Source organism: Arvicanthis niloticus, chromosome 3 (assembly GCF_011762505.2).
Source record: "Arvicanthis niloticus isolate mArvNil1 chromosome 3, mArvNil1.pat.X, whole genome shotgun sequence".
Lineage (NCBI taxonomy): Eukaryota > Metazoa > Chordata > Mammalia > Rodentia > Muridae > Arvicanthis > Arvicanthis niloticus.
Window position 1 is genome coordinate 84435220 of NC_047660.1, and position 22859 is coordinate 84458078.

The 22859-nt window shown below is 45.1% G+C and overlaps 1 long non-coding RNA gene across 1 annotated transcript in view; it reads left to right on the forward strand.

Annotated features, from left to right (window-relative positions):
• LOC143441767 (uncharacterized) overlaps positions 1-21904 on the forward strand; it is a 54932-nt gene extending 33028 nt beyond the window's left edge. The window contains exons 2-3 of the long non-coding RNA XR_013109440.1: positions 16074-16196; positions 17145-21904. This is a non-coding gene — a long non-coding RNA (uncharacterized LOC143441767). The remainder of the gene's footprint in view (positions 1-16073; positions 16197-17144) is intronic.
• Positions 21905-22859: the final 955 nt, after the last annotated feature.

Sequence of the window (22859 nt, forward strand, 5' to 3'; positions counted from 1 at the left end):
CCTGGATTTAGAGATATCTTGTTCCTGTGTGCTTCCAAGCCCTGCCCTCTGGCCTGACTCTTCCCCATAACCTTCAAGTAGACTCCCTGTTCTTAGATTAACCAGTGGTTTCTGTTGCTGATATCCAGAATACCCTAAGTAACACTAAAACTGAGAAAACAGGGTCCCAGATTTCAGACCCAATTTTCTTGATACAGACACTAAACAAACAGGCAAAACAACTATAAAATTACAAATTATTGAAAAATATATAAACTGGGTACTCTCAGAGAAAGCAAGAGGGGGGCCTAGTTAATATTATGGGGTCATACACTGTAAACCTCAGTTAGGATCTTATGCAAGAGTGCAGGGAAAGAGCCTCTCTGCCAAGGGCACAGAACAAGCAAAAGCCCTAAAGAACAGGGATGAGTTTGTTGCTGGGGTATGGGAGAGCGCCTGAGCTGAAGCTGAGGGAGGAGGCAGGGTTGAGTTTGACTTTAGACAGGAAGAAACTATAATAAAACCTAACTAGGTAGGGGTGTGTGTGTGTGTGTGTGTGTGTGTGTGTGTGTGTGTGTGTGTGTGGTGTGAGCATGTGTGTATGTATGATTGTATGTGCATGTGCATATGTATGTTCATGTGTTGCATGTGTGTGTGTAGAGGGCAGAGGACAACCTTGGGTGTCATTCCTTGGGTACTACCCTTTCATCAAGGTCTGTCACTGATCTAGAGATCGCAAGTATAATTAGGCTGGCTGGCCAGCGAGCCCCAAGGATCCTCCTATCTCTCCTTCCCCAGTACCGAAATTACAAGCATACTACCACCACACCCAGAATTTTATTTATATGGGTTCTCTGGCTCAAACTTAGTCCTTATGCATGCAGAGCAAGCACTGTAAAGATCTGACTTACAAGAGACAGGAAGTTAATAAGTAGCCTGGTGAGGATGGGGAGGAGGGGCGAAGGGCAGGAAGGAATGTGTTAAACACACCTAAAGCTGATGCAGAAGGCGGCCCTAGTTAGAATGGAGGGAGTCGGTGTGCAGACCTGGTACACCAACGTGGACCTGCTTTGGGAGTTTGAATAAGAAAGCCTTCCATGGGCTCATGTGTTTAAATGCTTGCTCCTCAGTTGTTGGAACTGTTTGGGAAGAGTTAGGAGATGCGGCCTTGTTGGAGGGGGTGTGTCACAGGAGATGATGGTCTTTAACGGCTCAAAAGACTTTTGCCATTACCAGCATGTTCTCTGCTTGTGGTTGTGTCTCAAGGTGGGAGCTCTCAGTTGCCGCCCCAGCCCTGTTGCCTGCTACCTTAGTTCAGAGAATATAGTTGTAGGCAATAGAACTGTGTGTGTGTGTGTGTGTGTGTGTGTGTGTGTGTGTGTGTGTGGTGTGAGCGTGTGTGTATGTATGAGTGTGTGTGCATGTGCACATGTATGTTCATGTGTTGGACTGGTGGGATGGTTCAGTGGTTTAGAGTACTTGTGAAAGAGCCTCGTTCAATTCCTAGCACCCAGATGACAACTCACAAACATGCGTAACTCCACTTCCATGGGACCCAATGCCCTCGCTGGCTTCCACCCTCCACTTTTTGCATCCATGGGTACTAGACACTCAGGAGGTGCATGTTCATGCAGCAGATAGAAGAGCCTTCTTTGTGGCTCCTCTCCTGCAGTGCTGCTAGCTCAGTGATGGCCCTGGAATCTGCAGAGCCTCCAGCAGTGCCTGCGGATGTGATGACGAGCCTCCAGCCACTGCTTTGTGCAGGCCACTCCTGTGCTGCTGAACTGAGGCTCTGAAGTATGATTACCGAAGGTCTTTGCAGCCATTTCTATCCCCTGCCTGTGGCTTATGTAACCACTAGCAGGCTTTGTCCAGCACATGAGCCCTTTTGGCCAAATCATACAGTCCCATCATTTCTTATCCCAGCTCTGCCTGGGTCTCCCTCAACATCCTTTGTACCATTATAGATACTCTTTCTGGAATCCTTTTACCCTTTGTCCAATCAGTGTCTGGACTGGTGGCATCAGCATCTCTGGAGCTGCAGAATCCGTATCACATGGCGGCTTGTTAGAAATGCAAAGTTTCTGGGCTCTACCCAGACCTCTGAAAGAAACTATTGGGTGTGGCCCTGCCAGCTCTACTTGAGTAAGCCTGACAGGTGATTTTGAGACCTGTCAGAATTTAAGAACTACTGCCCCAAATTTTTCCAGGAAAAGCCACTTGGGTTGTAGCCAGCTGAGCTCAGCTGAATATATATTTTATATATCTACATCTGGGGCTGATGTCACTGACAGTGGGGCCCACATTGCCAAAGGTGGTGGCAGCTCAAAGCTGAGGAACCTGGTGAAGTTGTACAGGGTCTCCAAGGGACCCTCGCAGCAGCTCTTTGCCCCCTGCAGCCAGAGACCAAACAAATCTTCAAGGGGAACACAGGGCAGAGGGTCAGCAAGGGAAGGTATCCAGCACTTATGGTCTTTGGCCTTTGGCCTCATGTCCCTGTTTCCCAGAACACTAACTGATTGGGGTCAAAGCTGGCTCAGGTTGATGGCCCCTTCTTGAAGAAGGGAATCAGGCAAGGGAAGCATAGGAATCTTTGTGAGTTCTTGTTTTTATTTTTGGGACCTCAATAAAAAAATATCATAGGCTAGTGGCTTTAACAATAAAAATCTTAATTTTTTTTATCTTTTGTGTTTGGTGTATCGTGTGTGTGTGTGTGTGTGTGTGTGTGTGTGTGTGTGTGTGTGTAAAGGCATATGCATGCCAAGGCATACATGTGGAGATCATAATACAACCCTGGAAGCTGGCCATCACCTTCTACCTAGTTTGGAAAGATTTTTGCTGTTTGCCACCGCATACTTCAGGCTTGGTGGCCTTGAGCTCCCAGGGGTCCTCCTGTCCCCATCTACTGTGCCCAGCTTTAAGGGGTTCTGGGGACCTGAACTCTGGTCCTCCTGTCTGAGCAGCAAGCCCTTTATCCATTGATCTATCTCTCTGAATTTGATCTTGTTCTGACTGGCTCTAAAACCAAGGTGTTGGGAGGTTTAGTCTGAGGCTACCTTCTGATCATATCCTCTTTGATATCATGTAGTCCAGGCTAGCCTAAAGAATTCTAGTGGTCCCACCACTGAGAAGGTTAAGGCAGAAGGTCAGAATTTCAAGGCATCATGGACATCACCAGAGAGTCAGAATAGGAATACTAAGTAAGCATGGTGGCCAGGAGGACGTTTCAAAGATCACATCTGAGACATTGCCTGTGTATGTGTTCCCAAGAGAGGATGTCTCACAGAAGATGGAGATCTCAGATGAGCAAGCCTGGGTGGGAGCTGTTAAGTATGGCTCCCTCCATCTGTGATCCCCAGAGCCCATGCCACTGGTTTCTCCCACCAAGCCTGTGACAGTGTGAGCTCTTCCACTCACAGAGCCACCCAAGGCTCAAGAAGTGATTCTTGAATTAAGTTCTTATTCACTTAACATTAAGAAACAGGGAACTTTCTGCCTGAAATTTCTCCAAGCAAAGTTTCCCTTAGGGTAGGTTGTGGGTCACTGTGTCAATGGCTGGGAAGGAGCAACACTTGCCCAGGAAAAGGAATGTTTTTTTCTATTTTTGAAGGGTCAAAAAAAGATGATGATCTATTCGCTTCACTGCTGCTGTGATAATACAATGACTGAGAGCAAGCTGACGGAAGAAAAGGGTTATTTGCCTCACAGGTTACAGTCCATCACTGCAGGAAGCTGAGGCAGGAAGGCACAGGCCATCAGATGGGGGCAATTACTAAGCTGAGGTCCCCTGTTTCCCAGTGGGTCAAGTTGACAACAAAACTAACCAGGACAGATGGGGGTGGGACAGAGAATTTAGCTGTCCCTTAATCTCTGTAGAAAGATATGGAAACAGGAGGTTTTTCTGTCTCCCAGCATTTTTATTCATCATCGTCCTCATAGCCACTGACTAGACTGGAATCACACCGAGTCTCTAGTCTCTACAGTATTTTGACATGATAGAAGAAATTCCCCAAATAGCATTTGTTGAGTGAGAGTCAAAGTGGAGGTAAAGGTGAGGAAGACACACTGGGTCATCAGATGATAAAGCCACCAAGGAAAAGTTATTTTGACTCATGGTTTCAGAGGTTATAGATCATGGTTGACTGACGCCATTTTTTCTGGGAGGGCTAAGCATCAAAAAGGTAGCTGGAAGCTTGCCTCTAATGTTTCTCTGACCTGTGCACCTGGTTCCCACAGCTGATTTAATCCATGTCTCTTGTCTGCTGAACTCTGTGAGACCCCCTTGCAAACACTGAGCCCTCCCGGCCAGTATACATGACAGCACGCATAGTGTGACAGTTAATTTGGATCACCAACTTAATGGACTAAGAAATACCTGATGCCTTAATGTGGCACACCTTTGGAAGTGTAAAGGCATTTCCAGAGGGTAAGAAGGCAAGCAAGCTACACAGTGGGTGGCATCATGCAGTAGGCTTGAGTCCTTCACTGAATAAGGAAAGGGAGAAAGCTAACTGGGTGATGGCATCCTCCTCTCTGTTTCCTGTCTACTGGGATGTGAACAAGCAGCCTCACGCTCCTGCAGCCAGAGCTACAAGCTGTTTCTGTTGCTGTGCCTCCCCCACCACCATGGACTGTAACACCTCAAACCATGAGCCCAAGTAACCCTTTCATCCCTTAAGTTGCCTGTTATCAGGTATTTGGTCACAGTAACAATGAAGGTAACTGACACTAATGCAATGTCACCAACCAGGTGAGTCACCAGAGCCTTGGGGAGTTATCTACATAGGCACGCAGCTGACACCATTCTCAAGCTCCATGGTTGTTTGAATAAGAATGACCACCATAGGTCATAGATTTGAATGCTTGGTCACCAGGGAATAGGACTGTTTAAAAGGATTAGGAGGTGTGGCTTTGTTGGAGGAAGTTCACCACTTGGGGAGGACTATAAGGTTTTTAAGAGCCCATGCCAAGCCCAGGGTCTCTCTCTTGGCCTGCAGGTCAGAATGTAGCTCTCAGTTACTTCTCCAGCACCATCTCTGCCTGCATACTGCCATGCATTCCTGCCATGATGACAGTGGACTAAACCTCTGAAACTGTAGGCAAGCCCTCAGTTAACTGCTTTCTTTATAAGAGTTACCTTGGTCATGGTGTCCTTTCACAGCAATAGAACTATGATTAAGACAAGCCCCTTCTGTGGTCAGGCTGATAACACATAGTTCAAGACCCCTACTGTGAGTCACATTGTTAACTGAGACTATCTGGGATGGCCTAGAGCCCCTAGATAAACAGTGACACTTGGTCAAGCAGGATCTTTCTATTCAGGGTGAGAAGGTGATCAAGAGCCAAAGGTTTCTTTGCAATGTTTCGGGCCTTGGGACCATTCAGTCTTGGTGAGCTGATCTTTTATTACACATGTATCTTCTTGCTCATTCTATCAGACAAAGGTGAAAGCAAAAGTAGGAGTTGGGAGAGACTTTATTTATACAACAAAAGGCATAGATACAGGGAGAGGTGCAGGTCCGAGGCCAGTGATGCAAGTGACCATGAAAGCCTTTGCCTAGTGTGAGGTCTGGGTAACACCTTAGCTGAAACACAAGCCCAACCATCTATAGTCCTATCTGAGGCTCTGACAGATCAGTTCTGATGCTGTTTCTAGTCTAGTTTCGAGTCTAGTTGTCTTGACTCCTGCTTGCCTATGAACTGGAGCTATTTCTGTGGCTGTGTCGTATTAGTTAAAACCTTCACAATTCGTGCCCCACTGCCCAGGCCTGTAAACTACCTTATGAGCAGCTCTATTGCCTTCTCCTTGGCAGCCACAGCATGGATGTGAGATTGTGCACATGTGGTTCAAATCTGACAACCCTTGGGCTATGATAAAGCAGAGCTACACTAAACAATCACACAATCTAATCCCAAATACAGCCTCTGTCACCAAATTCCACCTCACTGAAGCCTGCCTTAGCCTGAAGTATGAAACCTCATACGTGTCTCCAAAATAACCTTTTTAAAATATTTATTTATTTATTTATTTATTTATTTATTTATTTATTTATTATATGTGAGTACACTGTAGCTGTCTTCAGACACTCCAGAAGAGGGCTTCAGACCCCATTATAGATGGTCGTGAGCCACCATATGGTTGCTGGGAATTGAACTCAGGACCTCTGGAAGAGCAGTCAGTGATCTTAACTGCCATCTCTCCAGCCCCCAAATCACTTTTATACTGTTTTCTTCTCTCTCTAAGTGCCCTGTTTCCCCTCTGGTTAAAGGTCATGTCAGTTCAGGATGCAAGCCAACAGGGAGTGGCTGGGACTGGAGTCAATGAGAATACATATGCTTGGGCTGGAGAGATGGCTCAGCCATTAAAGGCTAGGCTCACAACCAAAAATATAAGAGAATACATATGCTCAGTTCAGAGCTCCAGTGTCCAGCTGATGCTAACAAAATGCTTTGCTGGTGCAGCCCAGTGCAGCCAGCCATGCCCCACTTTCAATGTCATATATCCCCCCTCGAATGTGTTAGCGACTTACAAGAAATTCAAGCACTTCTCAAACTAAACAAAATGTTAGATATAAAATTCAGCTTACACTGTGCTCTGAGGTCCATAGTTCAAGTGTCCATCAAGAAGAATCTAATACCCCACACTCTGATCATGGCTCCATGGCTCCAACAATGGCTTCCTTTGCCGAGGTCCTCTAAAGCACCCAGAGCAAAGTTCCTCTGATAGCCTTTAATGGCACTGTGTGTCCAGTCTCCTTCTCGGGCATTGGTTGAGGGAGAGGATGAACTCAACATAGTGAAGCTGACCTTCTGACAGGAGCTGGATGGTGTAGCATATGTGTCTCTCACTAGCAGCTCAGACTATAGACCATAGCACGCACCTCTCACCCCTGGGAACCATTACAGAGCAAACAGCTGGGAAGTTACTTGGTGAATTGTCTTGGGACTGGGAGAGCAGAAAAGCTTCTACAGATGGCCCCTCCACTCGATATTCTTACACTGAAGACTTTCTACAGCTCCTGATCCAACATCTGTCCATGGAAGGCTGGATATGATGGCCCTGGCCCCATCCATCTGTCTGCACTGTCAAATGTTCCCTTCCAAAGGAGATTATTGTCAATAATTTTTCACCAGCAAAATGTTTTTTTTTTTTTTTTTTTTAGTCAATTATTACAACCAAAATCCCCCAAATAAATCAAACACAATAGAGACCTCCTGGAGCAGGTTCAGGGCTGACCAAGGCTGATCAAGACTTGCTCAACATCTCATACACTCATTAGATTCCAGGGACTAGAGTATGAAAACCAGGAGGACTGCTTATTTTCTTGGTCTCTTCCCAATCTGGAGATGCCACACTCTGGATGCTTATGAACAACTTCATGTTTTAACTAAAACCACAAGGAAGGCCGCTTCTCTAGACAGTTGCTGAAGCCTCTTGGTTATAGAGAGCTAAGCTGGACACTATAATGGAAATTAACTCTCATTGGATCCTTCAACTCTCAGGACTACAGTTGACCTGTATAGTGGTGATTGATTAAATGAGAGTGTCCCCCAGCAGGAGCAGATCGAGTTGGCTAAGCTTCTGGAGGTCCCCAGAGTCCCAGACAAAAAGGAGTTGACACTGTACTGCCCCCACCACCCCCACCCCTACCTCTACCTCCCATCTCCCCCACCTCCACCTCTCACCTCCCCCATTTCCAGCTCATGGCTGTCTTATGACTCTGGCTTAAGGGCACGTGACCACGGATGTATATAGTTCTGAGCACACAGACCCTGACTAAGAGGACATATTTGGGAGCAGGTGACCCTTGGCTCCTCCACCAATCTGAAATCACTCACCTGAATCCTGAATGATGCATAAAAGGCCTCAGAGAAGCTGGATCCGTCAGAAGCTGGACAGGGTAACCTGAGATAGGCTGGGAGGCCAGAAGCTGGTGAGGCTCAAATGTAGTGGGGAGGGGAGCGAGCAGGAAACCCAAACATCTGACATCCAAATAATCTGCCTGTGACAAAACGGCTTCCAGCTAATTAAACACAGAAAACCCTCTTTTAGCAAAGATAATCCCACTGAATCAACTTGCATGATTTTTTTCCATCCAGCTTCTGTCTCTTGGAGCTTCAATTAAAAGCTGCTTAGCAGATGGTACATTCTGAGTCACAAAGTTAGTCTCTCTGGCAACCATATGTGTTTCTGGTTTCTGGGGGATTCTGGCCACATGGACAGGAAAGAGAGCCCTTTCTGGGTACCCAATGGCATGCACTCATCCACTGGAGAACACAGACCATAGGCATCTTACATCACTTACAGGTTAGCTGGATGGATCTCTGCTCATTCAGAAATCTGGGGCCCTTGGAGTCAGAGCAGGCCTTAAGGAGTTTGAACTCTAGAATAAGAGATACTGTTTAAAGTTCCCTCCTTGCAAGGGAGACATGGAGTCAGAGGAAGGATGGCCAGGCCACTTGTCTGTACTTTGGGTACCTAATGAGTTTTCTGTACCTTTTCTTGCATTCAAGGAACTCCTGAGGGAAGTTTATCAAAAACTTGACAAACTGGCTGGGGGAGGGGGCTTAGAAAAATCACTGCCTCCTGCCTTTTTAACAAGATGTGGTGTGTGTGTGTGTGTGTGTGTGTGTGTGTGTGTGTGTGTAAACATATGTATATATGTATACATACACATACATATATATTACAATTTTATCTCTTTTTCTTCAAGACTCCCACTAGTGCTGAAGTCACAGCTATGAAATAGCCCCAAAGCCAGAAACTGGTTAGAGGCAGCAAGGATGACTTTACTCAGGACCACTGCTGTAGTGGAGATAGCCCCAGTTAGCTCTACCAAAATCCAAGGCAGGAGGGGTATGGGCCAGCAACATGCACTGGGTGAGCTAAAGCAAAGGTTCTGAAGGGTGTGTGTTGGGAGGTGGGGGTGACGATGACAGCTGATGTGATTCGGCCTCTCACATTTGCCAGCTGAAGCTCACTAAAGATAGGTTCCCACTCCTCCACAGAGCCTAGGAGACAGGGGCAGGAGCCCCATCTGTCTTGATGTTTACAATGTTCCTGGATCCTTGAGAAAGATATTTCTGAGTTGTAGAAGACATGCTATAAAGGGCCAGAGAAATGATTCACAGTGAGAAGTATTTTGTTTATTAAGTAAGCATTTAAGGCGAGGGAGGGCAGGGACTGGTGAATCTTAGGACAAATAGTAAATTCTTTCAACAGCACTGAGCTTTCTTGGCAGGAGCTCAAGAGGCCTAAGGTTTGTCACTGTAGGGATGTAGGCCCAAGCTGCTAAAGACTATTGTAAGTTCAAGGCTCTTAGTGACCCGTGGGAGAAATGAGGTAAAGACTGGGAAGCTACAGCTTCACAGGCCAAGACCAGGGCCTGTCTGAAGAGAGTTTGGAGGGGCCAGACACACAATTTTGCCCAAGATCAGAGTGTCACTCCTTACAGTATGTGTGCATGTGTGTCTGTGTGTGTGTATGTGTATACATGTCTGTGTGTTTCTGTGTGTATGTCTGTGTCTGTATGTGTGTCTGTGTGTCTCTGTGTGTCTGTGTGTCTGTCTGTGTGCGTATGTGTGTTTGTCTGTGTGTGTGTCTGTGTGTCTCTGTGTGTCTGTGTGTCTGTCTGTGTGTGTATGTGTGTTTGTCTCTGTGTGTATGTGTGTGTGTGTCTATGTGTGTGTGTGTGCTCACTAGGGATTGAACCTAGGGGCTTGTAGCCTTACAAAGTGCTCTGCCATTGACCTATCTCCCCAGCAACCTGTCCCACTTTTAACGTATACCTTGAGGCAGGTCTTACTGTTGCCCAGGCTGGCTGGGACCACACTGTAGCACGGCAAGGTATTGTACTTTAACCCCTTGCCTTCACATCTCGAGTAGCTGGATGGCTGCCTGCACCTCTGCCTGGCAGAGCATCTGTATCAATGCTAATCAGACTTGACTGCCTTGTCTGTTGGTTGAAGTATTTTTCAGTGTTTCTCATGCAGTTTAACCCTGTTTCTCCTCGTTCTTTGCTGTTTGGAAGCTGGTCTATGTTCTATATAGACTCTTCATATTCTTAAAATCATGTTTCCCATGCTGGATTTTGAATTGTTTGAATACAAAAACACACACAATATATCCAGAAAAATTAATCCTCCCTTGTACCTTCTAACTAGCCTCAAACTCCAGATTGCTTTCTGGTCTCAGAGAGCCACTGAACACTCCCTGCTCCATTTCTCGAGCCACCTCTGTGATTTGGTTTTTCTCCTTGAACTCTTTTTTTTAACAAGAGACAAAAATAAGATTCACTGACTTACTCTTTTGTTTTGTTTTAACACGCTGTCTTCCAAAAAAGGCTCCAAAGGATTCGGATCCTCAAATATTCACTGAGTACTAAGGCCCTGGTCAGCTCTCACTGGCGCCTTGACACAACCCAGAGTCATCTGAGAGAAGAGACTTCACTGAGCAAGTGTCTGAATCTGATTGGCCTGTGGGCACTTCAGTCTGTGAGGATAGTCTTAATTATTAATTAATTCAAGAAGACCCACCCACTGTGAGAGACACTGCTCCCCTGGGGAAGAGGGCTCTGAGCAGTGTAAGGGAGGAATAAGCCAGCTGAAGGCAGAAAGCAAGCAAGGGCCCTTGCCTTTAGCCTCTTTCTGCTCTGGAGTGTTGGATTGAATGTGATGCTTTTAAATTCCTGCCTTGACCTCATAAAAATGGTCTGTGACCTGTAGCATAAGCCAAGCAAACATTTTCTGTGTTGTGTTTTGGTCAGGATATTTATCACAGCAACAGAAATGAAATTGGAACATAGGTCCTGGATGCTGGGGAGGAAAGAGATCAGCAGACCAGGCTTCCTGCTCTTAGACCAATCAGGAAGGCTGGCAAGTCCATCAGCAATCCAGATTCTCAGTGAGAGCTCTGAAATAGAGGTGAATGCTCAGAAGAAACCTAACTGTGTGCTGTTGTTGTGGCTGTTGTTGTAGTGGTGTGTGTGTGTTTGTGTGTGTGTGTGTGTGTGTGTGTGTGTGTGTGTTATCATTCTAGGCTCTGCCCAACAGTTACCTGGCAATAGCCAGGTAGGCCTAGCTTGCTATAAAAGGGGCTGTTTGGCTTCTCCTCCCTCTCTCTGTCCCTTTTCTCTCCCTGACCCCTTTCTCCCTTTCTCCCCTTCCCCCTCCCCCCCTCTCTCTCCACATGTTTCTGGCTGCCTTCTCCTCTTCTATATTCTCTTCCTCTTCTTCCTCTTCCTCTTCCTCTTCTTCTTCTCCTCCCCCCTCCTCCCCCTCTTTCTTCTCTCTCTCTCTCTCTCTCTCTCTCTCTCTCTCTCTCTCTCTCTCTCTCTCTCTCTCCTCCCTTCTCCACTCACCTTCCCATGCTCTAAATAAACTCTATTCTATACTATACTATGGCTGGTACCTCTGGGGGATGGGATGCCTCAGCGTGGGCTCACTGAGGCACCCCTCCCACCTCACCATAAGATGTTCTACAAAACACATCCTGGCTCTTTTTATAAAATACAACAGTTGCTACTATTTGTTTTTGTGGGGCTCCTAACAGTGACTTGTAGAAACTGTTTTGTGGACTTTTGAGTGGCTCCAGTTTACAAGGCCTACTGCTTCTGCTCTCAACAGAAGAGAGATTTGTCAAATCTCTGTCCTGATTTTTTAGAATAGGTGCTTGATTTGTTTAACCTGTATTGAACGGCCTCTGAAGCTCCACTACAGCCATCTATTGCTCTGTAGTTGTTTACTCAGCCTGTGAATCCCTCCTCCTCCCCACATGTCATTAGCTGGGCTTGGCCCTAAATCCATTCTCTTTTAGCCAAACTGGTTGCTCAGGACCTAGTTCTGTCTGGAGTTAGCGATTGATGAATTGGTATTTTGTTCTGTTTTTCTCTTTTCTTCAGAATTTGTTTTCCTTTGGAAGTATGAACACTGTGGCAACCTTTTCCCCACCTCTGTGACCTCAGTCTCTCACATGTTCTTGGCAATAGCACTTCCTGGAGCCCACACTCAGCTTTGCACATAGCCTCGCTTCCCTCTATGTAGTTTAACCTGCCCTCCCAGGGGAGTTACCACCCCCGAGGCTAGTGCTTGTTTGTGTTTGTAATTATACTTCTATCCTTTATAAATACACGAACAAAGAAAGATTCAGGAACCAAGAACTTACTATGAATCCAACAGGTGCCAAAGCAAGATAAAAGGCTTTCATTGTGATGGTGTTGAGAATACTTAAGAGTAATTGGAATTGGCTGAATTCATACAGTTAAACAGGTGTAATGCTGGTAAATACAAAACAAGTTAAACATAGTTTGCTAACCTGACAGTTGTCTTACAATGTGGAATCTCTTCTCTCGTGTTTCTCTCTCTCTGCTTGTATGTATGTATGTATGTATGTATGTATGCATGCATGTATATGGGTGTTTTTGCTTGCATGTGAGTATGTGCATACAGTACCCACAGAGGCCAGAAGGGGCCATCAGATCTCCTGGAACTGGAGCTACAGATTGTTAACATGGTTGTTAACCACCATGTGGGTGCCAGGAATTGAGCCTGAATCCTCTGGCAGTGCTCTTAACTGCTGAGCCCTCTTTCTGATTCCAATTCTCCTTGTATTCAGGCTAGTCTAGAATACTCTATGTAGACAGGCTGTGTGTGTGTGTGTGTGTGTGTGTGTATATATATATATATATATATATGCAGGAAGACCTACCCACTGTGGGAGGTATAATTCCCCTGGGCAAGGGATCTCTGAGTAGTGTAAGAGAGAGATAAGCTATGGAATATGTATATGTATGTGTCATATATGTATATATGTATACACACATATGTATGACATTTCTGTGCAGTAGGGTCCAGTGCATGAAATAGCATGGACAAGCCACTTAGGGGCCTGACTTTCATGGTGCTTATACCTTCAAACTAAAAACAGACATTGAGAAAATCACTAAGTAATACTTATATAGTTTCAGCTGAAATAATTTTAAGAAGTCAAAGCAAAGTACACTTGTACTCAAGCCCACAAGTTCCACCTCTGTGAATTCAACAAAACAAGGGTCAAACTAGGGACTCAATTGATAAAGACACTGAGCTCAGTCCTCAGGACCTACATGGTAGAAGGAGAGAACCTAGTCCTCCAAGCTGTCCTTGACTCTATGTGTGCTCTGTAATGTATGTACACATAGATAGATGCATGGATGGATGGATAGATAGATAGATGATTTTTTAAATCATGAAAAAACCTACATCTGTCCTAAAGAATATATATATATATGATTTTTAAAATCATAAAAAAACATACATCTGTTTTAAATATAGAGATACTCTCCTTGTCATTGTTCCACAAATTATGCAGTATAATAATTATTTGTACAAAATTTACATGTTATTAATTATCTTAAGTAAACTAGTCTTGTATATGTGCATGTATTCATGCACTTGGGTGTGTAAAGACCAAAGGTCAATACTGAGTGTCTTCATTTATTGTTTTCCAATTCATTGTTTTTAAGACAGAGTTTCTCACTGAACCTGAAGCTAGGCTGACTGACCAATCAGGTCCAAGAATCCATCTCCACTCTCCTTCTGCACCCTCCACTACTGAGATTACATCACCCATAATCCCTCACACTTCTGTGGCTGGGCGCTTTATCAACTGGGCCATCTCCCCAGTATACCTAGTATTTAGCCTTAAAATAGTGCCACTGAGACCACATAATACTGAGGAACACTCAGGAGGGACAGCTCATCCCTCTCTGTAGGACAGTGGTTAGTGTCATATAGCTAGTCACCAGACTCAGCTGAAGGCAACCTCACTTATCTGGCAATTGGTAATGGCTGTCTGATGGGCCTGTAGGAACTTTTTATAGAACATCCATGGCCCTTTTCTGAACCTGAACTTCTGAACATTTTGGTAGGTGAGTGCCCAGGATGGGGGTCCTGGGGAGTGAGACACAAGCCAGATCACTCTGTGACCAAGATTAGGTCACACATTGTCACTTCCAACACAATCTATCACTAATGTACTCACAAAGTCCCAAAGCTAATAACACATTGGCCAGGTTGGGAACAGCACATAGGATCAAAAGTATGACCATGATGATTTTTGGAAAATGAAGTGTCTTACACGTGTCTAGGAGCAAGTTAAGACCTCAGGGAAAGAGCCAAGAAGTGCTTTTTAAACAGCATCCTTGGGAGTAGGTAGGAGTTCAGGGGGAACAATGGTGGGAGAAAGGAACGTTCTAGGTAGCGAGTCCAGGCTTAGAAGGTGCTTGGCTCTAGGCAAACCTGTAAGGAGGCCCATGTTGCTACAAACACTGATCAAGATTCATAATTAAAAACTTGTAACAACTCTAAAGTGTCCAGTGGGGATGCCCAATGTCACATCATACTTAGCCAACATGCACTTGGTCTGTAGGTTCTTCTCTGCTGTAAGCTCAAAGTGAGTCTTGTGGTTGACTGGGCTCCTTCAGGCAGTAGCTAGGCGACATCGTCGCAAAGGGTTCCTCACTTGCTTGTTTGCTACCTTGACTGAGAAGGTTTCTAGGTGAGGCTAGAACAGTTGGACTCTTCATGAATCTCTCTCTGACTCTGTCTCTCTGTCTCTCTGTCTCATCTCTCTCTGTCTCTCTGTCTTCTCTCTCTCTCTCTCTCTCTCTCTCTCTCTCTCTCTCTCTCTCTCTCTCTCTCTCTCTCTCTCTTTCTCTCTCTGTTATTGAACTGTCCCATGGTGGAGCCATCATCACAGCTCCTGTGAGGTGGCTGATGACTACCATAGTGAATTTCCCAACACAAGCCAGAAGAGGATGCCTGACCTTTTCAGCTGAAAATCTGACACCATGGTTACTGCCACATGTCATTTGTCAATTATCCAGGTATTCACAGAAGCCCATCCACTTTCATAAAGAAAACTCAGAGATTTTTTAATAGTAGGAGTCTCCAGCAGGTATATGTATAGCTCACAGTCCTTAGCAAGACTCTTGAAAGTCAAAGCAAGTGCTTCTTGGGTATGAATTAGAGTGTTTTCTGATAAGCAAGGCACACGTTCACCCTGCTGCAGTGTCTGCACAATTAAGAGCCCCACATTCTTTTGGTTCTTTTATCCTGATATTGCTGTGTCTCTTGTTTGTTTAGGACATGTTCTCACTATGTATCCCAAGCTGGCCTCAATACTGAGATCCCCCTGCCTCAGTTTTCTAAGTGCTAGGATTACAGATGTGCACTCACTGTGTCTTTTTCGAGGAATAAGGTGCATTTGTGCATGTCTATGTAGAGGCCAGGGGACAATTGTTTGGGTCATTTCTTGGACATCTTACCTTTTCAGTTTTTAGTTTTTGGTTTTCTTTCTTTCTTTCTTTCTTTCTTTCTTTTTTTTTTTTTTTTTTTTCTTTTTTTCTTTTTTGACAGAGTCTCTCATTTGCCTGGATTTTGTCAAACAGGCTAGGCTGGGTGTCCAGTGAGCTCCAGTGATCCTCCTGTCTCCACTTTCTCACCGCTGGATTACAAGTGCATACCACTATGGCCAACTTTGTTCTTCACGTGGCTTACAAGGACCAAATGCAGGTCCCATATTTGTCAGGCAAACACTTTAAAATTTCAGCACCACTGCAGCCTGAGTGTGTCACTTTCAAACACGCCCAACAGCCATTGAAATTTGTGTTTTACATTTCATTTCCAGGTTTTTTTTTGTTTTGTTTGTTTGTTTGTTTGTTTGTTTGGTTGGTTGGTTGGTTTAGTTTGGTTTGATTTGGTTTTGGTATTTTGTTTTTTGTTTTTTGTTTTTTGCTTTTAAAGCATGAATATTTAAATTGATGTTGTTTTTCACAAAGAACTTTGACGGCTTCAAATATCTCCTCCCAAAGTGTTTCATGTGAACTCTGGCAGCTGCTGGCTCTGGAGGTGCGTATGGGGGTGGAGGCGAGACTCAGCTCTCAGAGGATGGCAAGCCAAGCAATGGAAGGATTTGCCGCAAGTGACACTTTTAAAAACCTCCTTTTTTGGCTAAGTGAGGGGAACCACACTGATGACTCGTCAGCTGAAACCAAATCCTTCAAACTCGGAAAAAGTGTTTTTTATAACAAAATAAAATGTTTTTGTTTTTTTAGGTGATTTTTTTCCCTCCTTTCCCCAGACGGCATAATATTTGGGACATCTTTCCTCTGAGTAATCTATTCCATCTCCAAGGAAAGTGATGGCTTCACCTTCAGGGCTCTTTCCTGGAGCACTGGGTGAGTTCAGGCAACCCCTTCATCCACACCAACACAACGCCCTCTTCCCTCCCTCCCTCCCTCCCTTCTCCCTCCCTCCCTCCTCCCTCCCTCCCTTCCTTTGGCTGCCCTTCAGCCTGGTCTTCTGAAGACCCTAGAGTGGAATGAAGCACTAACGAGATCATTCACAGTGTCAGGGTACAAATGAGCATGGTAGGTCTTCAAGAGCCCAGTCACACTCAGTGTCTCTCTCCTAGCCAGATCCCCACATGGGAGCCATTGTTCTTCCCAGAGCTCTCCACACAGAACATTTTCTTCCTAACATTTCTTTCCTGAGCCTATGATTCTGAAAGAAAGCAACGTCACACATTTCAGATATCCCACTCTGTTCCTCTTGTCTCCTTAGATGTCCACACACATCTCCTCCCTGGAAAACAAAAAAGGCAAAAGTTCTACTCATTTCTGTTCCAGAATAAAGCACACAGGGGGGAAAAAACAAACAAAAAACAAACCCTGTGTGAGACTCAGGCCTTTGGAAGCAAGAGGGTGTTTAGGAGGGACACACATCAGGAGAGTGATAGGCAGGAGCCAGAAGGACAAAAGTGGAGGTGGGTTTAGAGTGACCAGCTGCTGAGAACTGAGTTATACCAGACTCCATGTACTGCCGCCCTAGTGTCCATCCGTCCCTCCATCCCTCCATCCCTCCATCCCTCCATCCCTCCATCCCTCCATCCCTCCATCCCTCCATCCCTCCATCCCTCCGTCTGTCTGTTGTGACTGTGCTTGCAGGTGGGCCTTGGAGATGTTGTTAGATGGAATTGTAACTTCCAAGCTCCCAATGGGAGGGAACTGTGTGCTCTTGAAAGAGAAGGCAGATCGTGTATGCCAGTTTTCTCCTGCTCCCCATTCTCCTCCTTTCTCCCCTTTCTCCCCTTTCTCACCTCTCTCTTTCCCCTTTATACCCCTCAGCTCAGCACTGAAGACACAGTGGTAAGACAGCTGTCCACAAGCCAGTGAGAGGCGCTCACTGGGACCTGAGCATCCTGGTTCCCTGACCTTGGACTTCTACCTTCCAGAGCTGAAAGATCACAGTTTCCCTTGTTTATACCCCCAGTCTTGGTGGCCCACACTGACCCAGGGATCACAGTTTTCTGGGACTCCAAGTTTCCTGAGATACTAAATTTCTAGTTTTCCAGTCCAGAAGATCCCAAGAACATAGGGACAAGTGTTATTAAGATGGAGTCTCCTCTCCAGGTCTCTGCATCTTCAGACAAAGTCTAAAAGTTGAAAAAAGATAAAAATTTGCATGACTTTCATTCTTCATACTGCCTAAGAGACATTGACTTTCTTGTACAACTAGTACTTACTCTTTCAAAAATTTTAGAACATCTGTTTATTCGTACATGCATGTGTGTATTTATCTGAGAACTATGCATCTTGGGAAATCAGAATGCAGCCTCTTTCTCCCTGGCCATTTTTGGCTTCTGTTGGACTCTCAGAAATGCAGCTCTGAGGTAGGAACAGAGGCTCACCCCTGTAATCCCAGCACTCAGAGGGCAGAGACAGGAAGACTGGGAGTTTGAGGCCAGTGTGGGCTGTGTAGCAAGACTCCATATCAAAAACCAAAATCAAATGAACAAATCTACGGAGGAAGCATGACCCTTCCACACAACTGACATAAAAAGTTGAACGCTCTTTTGCAAAAGGAATCAGTCCATCTTGGAATTACATAATTGTAGCAAACTATGACCAGTGTGATGTCTAATGATGAAAAATGGAAAACGATGGTACATCTCAGCATTGTTATAATGTATTACATTGTAACACTTAATATTGTGCAACTAAAGATACAGCTATCATAAGGACTGTTCCAGCCACACAGAAAACACTGGAGCTCCAGGAAAGAGTGTCATGTGCACTGTGAGAAGAAGGTAAATAAACATGAACTCATCTGCTGGGAGGGGTTGTCTGGAAGTTTTCTTGTTTTTTTTTTTTTTTAAATTAATATTGCTCAACATTTCAATAAAAAAAATATTAAAAAGAAGAGCTCAAAGCTGGAAGAAGCTGCTCATGATTCTAATGGGATACCACTTACACACACTTATGATCCATGTGGTCCTGAAACCAAGACCTTTGCTAATGACCTGAAACCTCCCCACTCTTCCTCCCCTCACCCTCCCCTCTGAAGGCTGTGAGTTCTGACATTGCTCTGGTTCTGTGGTGCTGTGTGACTGCAGCGAAGAAACGCCAGATCTTGTCATGATGTGTGGATTTGGGGCAGGGGGGTTCTGAAGGCTAATGAGGACACAGGAGAGCTCAACTCTCAGAACCAGGGATAGAATTCTTACTGTTGCTGTGCACAGGCTTCTGGGGAGGTGCTTGGGTCCCCTTAGCAGGACAGCCATGAATTCCACCTGTCCACTCTAGACTTCATGGCACCAATCCTAATACCAAAGATCCTGTTTAGCTGACACCAACACACCCTTGAACCAGATCGGTAAATATACAGTCAGCAGACCCCCTAGCTGGGACCCCAGGCTTATGCCTCATGCCCAAGTGTCCCATGCACTCAGAGTACTCCTGTCCAAGATGGCTGGATGGACGGTGCCAGGCTGCTCTTCTGAGGACAGACCTTTCCCTCCCCACCCTCTTGGAAGAGACCACAAAAACAAAGGCCAAGCCAGCTTCGATCTAAGAGGACTGTTTTCACCCTTCCTGAACACTGTGCAGCTCCTTGGCCTAGAACACAGGCAATAAAACCTTTACGAGGCTCCCCATGCAGCTGGCTAGCACCTGCCAGCCCTGACCTCTCTTGGCACCACTTTCCTTTCCCTGGAAGCTGCTATTTTCCTGTTTGTTCATCTTCTAAGTGCAAGTGTTTACAAACAGATCTTATTTCTTCTAGCAGCAGAAAGGCTGCTCCTAGAAGCATGCCTTTCCTCTGAATCCTGGTTTCAATGAGTCATTTTCTGCTTTGTATGCTGGTGCCTTGGCGGTTGTACAAGGTCACACATTGCTCATGGGTCGTGGTTTTACATTTCTTTATACTCTGGCTGCTGGTATAGTACTCGGCATTGAAAACAAATGGCTTTTGGCAATCCGGAACCAACCCAAAATGATCATCAGGGAGAAGAATGGGTAAACAAAGTATGGTTTGCACACCAAAATAGTTCTGTTTTGAAAAAGAACGAACCTTGACATTGTATCCATGCAACAACATGGACGAATCTCAAAAACAATTCCACTGAGTAAAAAAATGGAAAGAGAGACCCCAACTGACATGCACGAGGACAGACTGCATGCTTCCGCTGGCATGAAGCTTTAGACTCACCAATGCTGATCCACATACTGGAGGCCTGTTGTGGACTGCATGTACGTTCACTTCCAAACTCATAGGTTGAACCCCCAATCCCCAGTGAGACTCAAACCCGCAGCTTCTGAAGAGCAACTGAAGGAACAGATGTCAGAAGCACCTTGATCCAATGGGACTAGTATCCTTATTCGAAGGAACACTGGGAATCTCACACCTTTCTTCTTCACCAACATGATGGTGACTCTCTATCACATACTGGACTCTCTGAGACTCTGGGCCTCTGCACATACCTATGAGGAAGTGTCTTGATTAGGTTGATAGAAATAGGAAGACATGTTCACTGTGGGAGGCATCATTCCCTGGATCCTGGACTATTATAAAGGAGAAAGCAATGTGAACATCATTCCTTCCTCTCCCTCTGCTTCTTGACTATAGCTGTAACGTGGCCCTCTGCTCCATGTTCCTGTCCCCATGCCTTCCCTACCACAGGAGATTGACTGTATCTTGGAACTGTGAGCCAGAATAAACACTTCTTTCCCAGAGTCATTTTTGTCAGGTATTTTTATCAGAGCAACAGGAAAGTCACCAAGACAGAAAGCCATGTGAGGCTGGAGAGAAGAGGGCCATCTGCAAGATACAAAGAGACTGGTCTTGAGAGAACTGAGCTATCCAGAACTTTGACCTTCGAATTTTAGCTGCTAGAACTATGGTATTTTGTTTTGAAGGTGTGAATAAACCAGACTAAGGGAAGGTCAGAATAATAGTGTCTTAGTCAGTTTGGACAGCTGGAACAAAAATCCAGCAGACTGGAGGCCTAACTATGGGTTATCTGTACCTAACCATCTGTACCTGGTGACGGCTGTCCTCCAGTTTTGTCAATGAAAGTCCTCTTGTTGGAAAGGGTGTGCTCTTGGCCCTTTCCTCTTCTTGTAAGAACACGAATCATATTTTGGATCCACCTTCATCACATTTTAAACGTAATTGCTCTCAAGGACTTCAGACACCATACACTTGGAGATCGGGGCTTTAACACACAAGTACTGAGGGAAAACAGTAAGCAGAAGTGGCTGCCCAGGGCCAGTAGGCGAGGCGTTGACTGACCAGACAGGGAACTTGTATAGTGGTAGAAATCTTCTGAATCTTCGTAGGATGATTGGTGGCTGAAAGTTTTTTTTGCAGTGTGCAAAAACCACACTGTTATGATTAAAATGTATGTGTTTCACATACATATAAATTGCACCTCAATAAAGAACAGAAATAAAAGCCTACTGGATAATGAGCACACCCTCTCTTTCTTTATCAGTTTGGGAAAATTTATCAAGTGTAGCACAAGTCTCTGGCACCATAGCAGCGGCGGTGAGGTGGGGGGCGCTGGGGAGCAGCAGCCTACTTCCTGGGTCTTTGGAAGACTTTTCAGCTCCAAAAACAGTTTTTGGAAATTCTCAGATCACAGCCACAGAGCCAGATTGTGCCAAGCGCTAACAGCTCGTTAGGAGAATCAGGCACCAGGGAAACAGCATAACTCCTTCATGTTTCCATGGAGGCAGCTGCAGTCCGGATCTTTTGAGAACCAGCCAGAGCCTACCTAGATCTACTCAGCTGCTGGCCAATTCCATAGGGAGAAACAAAAAGGAGCCCAGAAAGCCAGTGCAGACTATCTTAACGAGGCTTTAAACTGTGATTCTGACTTACAGACAGGTTGTACTCAAGCAAACCAGGCAGAAGACAACTACCCTGTCCTTCAGCACGGACTCCCCTGCATGGTGGAGCATTTAAGGGATGTTGGTACCTTGAGACAATAAAGACCCTTCCCAGGCTGTCCATATTCCTTTTTTTCCCAGGACTTTGTTAACACTAATGAGATGCAGTTAGACAGCGCAGAAGCTTTGTGACTGGAGACCGACAGGGATAGGGGAATATGGCCTTTCCTTTGGGAACTTCAAACTGTTTGAAAATCACACACATATCACACACACACACTCTCTCTCACGCGCGCGCTATCTCTCTTTCACACACACACACAAACACACACACACACACATACACACATGCACACACTCTGCCAAAAACTTTACAATCTATTTTCATGAATCACTACATGTGGCATGTAATATGTGGCACATGTGTTCTTTACCCACCCTCCCATCTCTGTGCCTTAGCAGGCATTACAAATAGATCACAGCACTAATCATCACTGAGCCCAGTACTGGACTGGACTGTGCTGATCCAACTGGTACTAACTCTTGAGAGCCAACGGGGTTTTGTTTTATGCTTTGTTTTGGTTTGTTTGTTTGATTGATTGATTGATTGATTTTGGTTTGGTTTTTGTTTGTTTGGTTTGCTAGCCAGTTGTTAAATACATTGATTAAAAATTTATTTGTGAGGTTATATTTAAATAAATTATACCAAAATATAATGGCTACCCTCAAATTCTTTATTCTTTTTTTTTTTTTTATTTTACACTTACATCCTGAAGTTAATTACTTTTGTATAACTGAAAGTCTACAGACTGGTGGGTGCACATCTTTTCCCAACCCTGTGTTCAATTATCTGTGGCCTGAAATAAGCAGCAATGTCTGTATAGTAGCATTTAATTCGCGGAATTGGAAAGATGTTATGACTCAGTGCATTTACTTCCTTATCCTTTGTGTCCTACTGTGAGCCAGTTAGATACTCACCAGCACAAGCCGATTCACACACAACCGAGAGAATGTCCACCAACCAAGTCCCTGCTAGCTGAGGCCCAAATACAAATACATATGTGATTTAAATTTTATTTTTTTTTTAACTTCTATTGATTCTTTGTGAGCTTCCCATCATGAATACTAGTTCCATTCTTCTTCCCATCTCTTCATAGCTGTCCTCCGCCCTAACTTACCCCCTCAAAAGAAAATAAAAAACAAAAGCAAACAAACAAAACTAATCAAAGCATAGAAAGCACATCATCATGGAAGCTGTAGTGTGTCACAGTGTGTCTCACAGTGTACCCTCTGTCCACACATCTTCACTTGCAAATGTTCACTGCAAGGAGTCACTTTGTCTGGTTTTTCAAGGCCTCTGGCTTCTGCTACACTATCAATACAGGCCGGACCCTCACCAGGACTCTTCTTGGTTATCCTGTTGTTGCCGCTGTCGTGGAGATCCTGCAGCTTTGGTTCAGCAGGACTGGCCCCTTCACACACTCCAGCAATTCACAGAATGAAGTAGATATTGAGGTAGGTCAACCTAAGCCTGGGCCTGGGTGGTAACTGAATTAGTCAGCCTGTCGGCTCTACCATACCAAGGCTGCAGCCAGAAGGGGGCAGGGTCAGCGCTTCTGCTCTCCTGCCCTCAGGGCTGGCTCGCCTATACTCGTCCACCAGAGTCAGCTC